The sequence below is a fragment of the Hordeum vulgare genome, chromosome 3H (genome assembly GCF_904849725.1).
Source record: "Hordeum vulgare subsp. vulgare chromosome 3H, MorexV3_pseudomolecules_assembly, whole genome shotgun sequence".
In the NCBI taxonomy this organism is placed as follows: Eukaryota; Viridiplantae; Streptophyta; class Magnoliopsida; order Poales; family Poaceae; genus Hordeum; species Hordeum vulgare.
Genome location: NC_058520.1, coordinates 113,675,465 through 113,684,939, shown reverse-complemented (window position 1 = coordinate 113,684,939; position 9,475 = coordinate 113,675,465).

Below are 9,475 nucleotides of genomic sequence, written 5' to 3'. Positions count from 1 at the left end.
CGACCGTTAGAAATAGTCTGCCATGTCAACAAATCGTTTTTGACACTGTTGTTATCATACTACTTCGCTACTGATACTTTGCTTGCAGATACTAATCTTTCAGGTGTGGTTGAATCTGACGCATTCAGCTGCTAATACTCGAGAGTATTCTCTCACCTCCTGTTTGGCGGTCAACAAATTTGGGTCGAATACTCTACCCTCGAAAACTGCTATGATCCCACGCGCTGGTGGGCCGTCAACAACATTCTTCTAGTTTGGATTGCCGGAGAGTGCTAGCAGCATTCTTCTGGTGCCGTTGCAAGGGAAGGTCTGCTGGTACAGAGTCAACATTTTTCTGGCGCCGTTGTCGGGGAGGTATTGCTATATTCTCTGAGTCACTTGGGATTTATATCTGCTGATCACTATGCAGAATCTGAAGGATCCGAAGACCAGAGTCTTGCCCTCAACTACGAGGGGAGGTAAGGAATTGCCATCTAGCTCTGCACTTGATTCACCTTCAGTTATGAGTAAGTTTGCGACATCACTTCCTGCTGGAAATCTTGATATGTCGCATGTGCTTGATGATGCTACTGCTAGAGATGCTATGCTTGATACTATGCCTGATACTGCTTTGCGTGATGATGCTAGAGATGCTATTTTTCCTGATGATGATATGCTTGATATTGCTAGAGATGCTATGCTTGATACTGCTAGAGATGCTATGCCTGATGATGGTATGCTTGATACTGCTAGAGATACTACTTTGTCTGATGTTCCACTAGGAGTATTCCTTGATGCTCATATTGCTAGAGTTACTACCAATGCTCGTGATGCTTCTCATACTGCCGATACTATTGAGATAGAACCTGCTTTTGCTCCTGCTAGATCTAGCTCTCCTAGATATGAATTGCCTGATATACCTGAGGGTTACGTTATGGAGGGAGAGATAGCTAAGGATTTTCTTGCGTGTAAGGATGCCTATGATGCTGAGAAATTACTTGTCAAGTGGAAGTAAAAATCTCTGGAAGCTAGGATGAAATACGACCCAAAGTTTGCCACTTCACCTATCTTTATCACCGATAAGGATTATGAATTCTCTGTCGACCCTGAGATAATCTCTCTAGTCGAATCTGATCCTTTTCACAGTTATGAGTCTGAGACGGTCGTAGCCCATCTTGCCAAACTACACGATATAGCCACCCTTTTCACTAATGAGGAGAAGATCCACCACTACTATATCCTTAAGATGTTTCCTTTCTCTCTAAAGGATGACGCTAAAGCCTGGTTCACCTCTCTTGCTCCTGGATGTGTGAGTAGTCCTAGGATATGGTCTATTACTTCTGTGAGAAATATTTCCCTGCCCATAAGAAGCAAGCTGCCTTGCAGGAAATATACAACTTTGCTCAACTCCAAGAAGAGAGTCTTCCACAAGCTTGGGGGAGGCTCGTCCAGCTACAGAATGCTTTGCCTGATCACCCTCATAAGAAGAACGAGATACTTGATATCCTCTATAACAGACTTACCGATGCCTCTAGAGAGCACCTAGATAGTTGTGCCGGTTGTGTTTTTAGGGAACGAACTGTAGAACAAGCTGAGACTCTACTGAATAAAATCTTGATCAACGATAATGCTTGGACTATTCCCGAACCACCTCTTAAGCCAACTCCTAAGAAAAGAGGTATTCTATTCCTCAGTCCCGAAGATATGCAAGAAGCCAAGAAATCTATTCAAGAGAAAGGCATTAGATCTGAAGATGTCAAAAATCTACCACCTATCAAAGAGATCCATGGTCTCGATAACCCGATGCAGGTAGTAGAAGTGAATTCTCTGCGTAGGTTTGATGAGAGTGATATTCCTTTTGACAAACCTGCTAGCCTATGCTTTGATGAATTTGACAACTTTGTTGCCAAACAACAGAGTTTCAATGATTATGTTAGCACACGGTCACGCCCAAGATGCGACCCTATCCTCAATTTGGCACGAAGGCCTCGTCAGGGATAGAAGCGCATCTCTTCGTGTCGCAAGAATGGATATCGTTACAAGTACATGTACTGAAAAGAAGAGATATATATATAAAGAATTGGCTTACACTCGCCACAAGCTACATCAGAGTCACAGCAGTACATTACATTATCATCATGAAGAAGAGCAGGGTCCGACTACGGACGAAAACAAACGAGAAAAGAAGAACGACGTCCATCCTTGCTATCCCAGGCTGCCGGCCTGGAACCCATCCTAGATCGATGAAGAAGAAGAAGAAGAAGCAACTCCAAATGAACAATCAACGCGCTCGCGTCAAGTAACATTTACCTGTACCTGCAACTGGTGTTGTAGTAATCTGTGAGCCACACGGGACTCAGCAATCTCATTTCCAAAGGTATCAAGACTAGCAAAGCTTAATGGGTGAGGCATGGTTAAGTGGTGAGGTTGCAGCAGCGGCTAAGCATATATTTGGTGGCTAAACTTACGAGTACAAGAAATAAGAGGGGGATGATCTACGCATAGCGGACGTGAACTACTGATGATCAAATGAATGATCCTGAACACCTACCTACGTCAGACATAACCCCACCGTGTCCTCGATCGGAGAAGGAACTCACGAAAGAGACAGTCACGGTTACGCACACAGTTGGCAAGTTTTAATTACGTTAACTTCAAGTTATCTAGAACCAGTGTTAACCAAAGTTTCCACGTTGCCACATAACTGCGGGCACTGCTTTCCGAAAGATTTAACCCTGCAGGGGTGCTCCAACTAGTCCATCACAAATTACCACAAGCCGCATAGAAATCCTCGATCACGACACTCGTGATCTCGTCGGATTCCTTAGTGGAAAACCTCAACTCTGAGATTACCCAAAGCATCACCGGAATCCCGATGCACAAGATATCTCGTCAAAGGTAAAACTAATCCAGCAAGACCACCCGACGTGTCGACGATCCTGATAGGAGCCGCGTATCTCGTTCTCAGGACACGGCGGATGGAACTAGCTACGAGTGCCATACCTCGAGTTTCCTCGCGGTGGCCCCGCAGGCATACCGTTTGGGACCAACACCATCAGCACTGGCCCCCTGTTTATGTAAAATTACTCCTCGGGTAGCGCTAACTCCCTATGCATTTCAGTGTTATCAAAATTATTATGTTGGGCAAACGTAGTACCAATGTTGGGCCTTGCCAGACCAGCTTTAATCTAAAACGAATTATCAATGGGGTCCCCATAACAACCCCGATCGTGTTAGGAGCGCTCAAATATGGAACATAACACCGGTAGCCGAAACTAAGGGGGCAAAGGTGGAACAAAACACCAGGCTAGAAAGGCCGAGCCTTCCACCTTTTACCAAGTATATAGGTGCATTAAATTAAATAACATTAATATGGTGATATGACAAGGAACCCATGTTTTCACATGGAAGCAACTACACCTGCAACTAGCAACGCTAACAACATGGTTAAGCAAGCAGTAACATAGCCAATCAGTGGTTTGCTAGGTCAAACAGGTTGAAGGTTATCATGGCATTGTTGAGAGGCTGATATTTAACATGTGGTAGGCAACGAGACATAATCGATAGAAACGGTAAAACTAGCATGGCAATGTTAGTAATGGTATCTGGGGAAATGGTCATCTTGCCTAAGATCCCGCTTGGAAGAAGAATGCCTCCGTGAAGCAGACGAACCGACGTAGTCGAACGGTCCTCACAATCCGGCACGCTGCGGAACTCTATCGAGACGAAGCAAACCGGAAACACAAATCAACACACGGAATTCACCACACGATGCACAACACATATGATGCATGAGCAACTGAATTCATGCAAGTCACGGCATGACAACTCACACAATCAAACACTACACATCAAGTGAAGTTCAATATGCAACGAGTTGCATATTGACGAAACTCCACGTTTATTTATTTAGTTCTATCCCGATTAGATACACGGCAATATTAAATGTGGTTAAACATGGCAAGAGGTGAAGCGTAATTTAATTTACCTATCTAGGCATTTTAAATGAGGTCGGAAATGACATATAGCACCTCCGAGACGACCTCACATGTTAATTTACAATTCTGTCCAGATCTGAACTAACACATTTAATTAGTTGTTAAACAGCAAAACAAATAGGTTCACGTGATTCTATGCGTCGTTACAAGCAATTTACACATAGAGATCATCTCCAACGGAGCTACGGATCAAAAGATACAAGCACCGCAAGATATGATGGCATGAATGCAATATGTGTGTAACGACGGTCATGAGCACTTCAAAACATACAACCAGCAAGAGAAAATGAAACAACACAAGATTCTAAGCAAGTTTCATATAGGACACGATCAAATCGGAGCTACGGTTCTACAACTACGAGCAAAACAAGAAATCACTACAATCTGCCAAAATCAGCCACATAGCATTTTCTACACCCGACAACTACGAGCTACACAACTCCAATCTACTCGACTAAGGCATTACATGATAGAGGACAAGAAGCACTACTACAAACAACTAACAACAACTAGCATGGCAGCAAGGAACACTAGGAAAAGAAGTCACAAAATGGCATCTCACACACTATTTCAGACTTAGTGAAAATAGCAGTTTTTTGAAGCTGCAGTTTTCGATCTGAAAGCATATTGACAGCAGCAAAACCAATAGCTACAGGACTCCAAATGTCATGAAAATTCACAAGATGCTATAGAATCACAAGGTCTACAACTAACTCCATTGCACCAACCTCAGAAGAGGTACAGATCACAAGATAGAAGCAAGACAAGACAACAACAAAATATAACAGATCTCAGACTTAGAAATATTTCAGCATCTCTAAAACATCACTATTTCTAGCAACTTGAGAGCAAGCAAACCACACCTAAACATGCATTTCTATTGCAACCAAAAATACCAGGGGCTAGAGTAAACATCAAAGAACAACTCCCTAGTTGACAACTCCTACAAACGAAGCACGGAATAAATCCTACGAAAAAGACAAGAGGGCAACATGGCAAAATATCGAGCGAACTAACTTACTCAAAAGCTAAAACTAAATTCATAGAAAAATCCCACCCCGAAAACATATAAAACATGTGGGGTTGCAGCACAAAAATATCGCCACACGTAAATGCGGGATAATGTCCTAAACACGGAAAATAAACTAGTAGCAAATCCCTACACGCAAAAATACCAACGTCTACTCTAAAATACATGGAAAAGTGGTTCCTAAAACATGGACATTTCTACTACGGCATACGAGCAGTCCGGACACGCACGAGAAATTAAATACGGGCGTCTATCCTATTGGAACAGCATGTTAATCTATGCATTTGGCACGACAAACCACATCAAACAAATATACAAGTTGCAAAAACGGATTCTACGCGATAAACTACACGAAATCCATAAGCTACACGCCTCGTTCCGACACACGGTTAAAAAGTTACGGGCAAAAGAATATTCGTCTATTTCCTGAAATACAACTAATTCGAAAACTAAAAAAAAACTAAAAATCTATTGGGCCGAAAGGGCAGGCGCAATATATCGAAAATGTGCACACACGGGGAGATCTCGATCTGCTCACCTCGGGGCGGCTGGAGGAGTCCAGCTAGACTGCTGAGGCGCCCTGGCGTGGGCCGGCTCGGGGTTGAGGCCCACATGCGAGGCGAAGGGGAACGAGACAGGCCTGGCGCTGGCGAGTTGGGTCTGGTTGCAGGGTTGAGGCGGGCGGAGGCCCATGCGAGCAGGAGCTCGGTCGTCGTTCTCCTCGAACCAGAGGAGGAGGCGACGCTGGTGCTCGCCCTCCCGAGATCGAGAGCAGGAGGCGGCGCTGGCCCATGCGAGGGAAGGGGAACCGGTGGGGGCCGGCGGATTCGGGCGGCACCACCCGCTCCCGGCGGTGGCGAGCTTCGGCAAGGGGACCGTATCTTGGCGCCTGAGCCATGGTTGCTCCTGCGAGATCCACGAACGAGAGAGAGGGAGGTGAGAGGAGGGAGACGGGGGGAAAGGACATAGAGGAATATACATAAAAAGGAAAGTATTAAAAATAATAATAATAAAAGGAAAGAAAGAAATAATAAAAAAAGGAAAAAAGAAAACAAAATAATACAAAACAAAGCAACAACAAAAAAAACCCCACCCCCTGGCCTGGCTGGGCCAAGAGGCCCAACCGGCGAGAACCCTAGCGCCTCCCCCCTAGCGAGGGAGCCCCTCTCGCTCCCTCCCCTCCCACCGAGCGCCGCCAGCCTCCCCCTCGTGGGGGGGGCCCACCCCCCACCGACAGCGCCCCCCACCTCCCATCTCTCCCGTAACTCCCTCTCCCTCCCAGTCCCCCACGCACCAGGACCAGACCCCCCCCCACGACCCTCCTCTCCACCTCGCCCCACCTCGGCCGGCGCCCCTCTCCTGCCTCCTCCCGCCGGCGGCCTCTCCCCCCGTCGGCCCCTCTACTCCCGGCCGGCGAGCCCCTCGGCCCTCCACCACGCCGGCCAGCACCTCCCCACCCCCGGCCTCCTTACCCACCTCGCCTCCACCGCCGGCCTCCCTCGCCTCTCCCCTAGAGCCGGCCACCACCCCTCCGGATCCGGCGGCCGGGGCCCTCCCCATCCCGTCGGCCGGCCCCTCTCGGCCCCAACCCGAGCCCCCACACCTTGGCCGGCCATCCCCCGGGCCACCATCGGCCGGCCCCCTTCACCAACTCCGGCGACCACCACCACCACGGCTCCGGGAGGCCCTCGCCGGCGCGTCACCACCATCACCACCACCGCGTCATCACCGCCGTCACCTTCGCTTCCCGCGAACTCCGGCTTCATCGGGCCGTCTCGTCACCGTTGGTGAGCCCCTCCTCGGGCTCCTCCCACCGTCGCGTTCCCCTCACCGCCCCGGTTCCGTTCCGGCAAACGGGACCCCGATCCGTCGACGGTAGACTCCGGTAGGAAGGATTGAACATTTGCTTCTTCTATGTTGAGTTAGCACAGAGTTGTGTTCTTTGTTGTCTGTTGACAGAGAGAGATGAGAGTGTGTTGAGTTAAAAGAAAAAGAAATATATGTATTACCTATGTATGTATGAGATGCGATGTATGTATTTGCGTATATGGATATTTAGAGGAATACGATATTTGCACGGTTAGGTATCTATAATAAAATGAGTAAATAGCCTTAGGCCACTTACCGGTGGGGCCAATGCACCCGCTGTCTATGACAGGGAGGCCCCACGCGATAGTTAATATAAATAATAAAAAATAATGTTTTTATTAAATAAATAAATAGATATATTAGTTAAATTAATTAATTAGAATAATTACAGTATGACACGTGGGCCCCCCACTAAATTAATCTGATTAATTAATAATTAATCTTAATAAAAACTTGTGCCTATGACGTTCGGAACCCGCTGGTCAGTTGACCAGTCAACTGCTGATGTCAGCATGACATCGCGATGATGTCATAATAGGATTTTATTAAAATAATTAAATCTATTTTTTAATTCTTAAATAATTAATAAAACTTTAAAAATTAATATTAAATAATCCGTAAGTCAGATAAAAATATTTTTAACATGAAAGCTGATCAGCAAAATGAGACGAACCCGGATACACGGTCCATTCGTTTGTCAGGCGTCCCTAGCATAGCAAACATCGAACTTTTCCATCATTTCCAGTATAACCGGTAGTAGCCCGAGACCCGGAAAATATCGTCAGATATTCTTCCGACCCGTCTATGACGGATGTTGCTGCGTTAGCTCATGTCTAGCATGCATCTTTCCATGTCATGCTTTGTGTTGCATCGGTGCTATTATTTATTGTTTCTTCCCCCTCTTCTTACCGGTAGACCTCGAGACTAACGCTGCTGCCGGGTACATCTATGACCCTGCCGATCAGTCCTTTGCCGCAGAGCAGCAAGGGAAGCAAACCCCCCTTGATCATTCCTATATCGCCTATGTCTTTCTTCCTACTTCTTGCATTAGTATTTTGCTACTTTGTAGTTAGCTCCTATATCTGATGCATAGCCTATTTTTGATGAACTGCTACTTTCAGTCCTGTACTTTAAATATGCTTAGTATAGGTGGAGCAGTCATCCCCTCTGACCCCGTAGTTCAGTTGCCCCGCTTGTTTTCAATCTCGATCTCTGATCGACGAGCCAGACCCGACACAACACATACACCCCCTTCGTTGTACAACGCTACAGGGATACTATCGGGTACCGAGGATGACGCCTCGCTAAGTACTCCTGATGATATCTCTGTAGTATAGCTAGTCGGTCGTGGTTATCGAGGGTGATTCCTCTTTCATCATTCCCGATGACGCCTCTGTCGTGCAACCCCGCGAGTGTGGGACCCCCGAGGGTGATTCCTCTAAGCCCACCTTGACGGGTACATCGTTCGGAATCCAACGAGGGTGATACCTCGGGTTCCCCCCGATGTTACAACCACACAGTTACTCGACCATGTTACTGGGATCATTGGTGTTTAGTTGTAAGACGGGTGGATTCCCAGAGATTGTGTTGTTGGCCTAATTAAAATGCTAATGGATTTGGGTATTTGATATGGGTTGGTCGGAGACCTTTTCGCACTAACCGGCTACGCGGGAAGAATTATGGGTACTCGGCGTCGCGGTATCAGCCGAAGCTTTTCAGATGCCAGCAATGTAGCGGCGCGCGCCCGAGTGGTCCCGAGATGCATCGCGCTTGTGATTAAGGGATGCTAGGACTGACGTCGGCCGCCCACGCCATGTGCAGGAGCGTGAAGGGGAACTGGGCCCACGAACTCTTTGTGCTTAGGATTTAGACCGGTGGGCTGGCCTCTCTGATTAGTCTTACGTGGGGCTGCGACGTGTCGATATTCCGAGGCCGGGTAGGACCCAGAAAAGTATGTCCGGCCAGAGTGTTATCAAGCGTGACGGGACATGTGGTGCACCCCTGCAGGGATGAAAATTAACTATTCCGATAGCCGTGTCCACGGTTACAGGACGACTTGGAGTTGTGCCCCGATCTTTTACAACTACAATTGTTACTTAACTGGAATTAGTTTGCCTCGGGATTGCTTCCTCGCAGGGAGTCGAGGGAGGATTCTTAGGCGTGACCTCACTTTAATATTGCTGCAACAATATGACTATTTATGTTTTACCCCTGTTCTACTCTCGTCTATTGCTGCAAGACCCTGAAGATGCTAGTCTTCGATAGGACTAGGCCTTCTCTCTCTATTCTCGCATTGCTGCAGTCAGTCCACATATACACCCCCCCTTCTTTGATACTGATGCATAATTAGAATAGTTCTGATGTAAGACTTGCGAGTACTTTGGATGAGTACTCACCGCTGCTTTGCTCCCCCTTGTTCCCTTGATCCGTTTGCTGCGACCAAATGATGGAGCCCAGGAGATGGTGGTCCCCGCCGCCGACGACTGCTACCCCGACGGTGCCTACTACTACGTGGGGGCCGCTGAGGATCAGGAGTAGTTAGGAGGTTCCCAGGCAGGAGGCCTCGCCTCGTTCGATCGTTGTATCTGTTGTGCTAGCC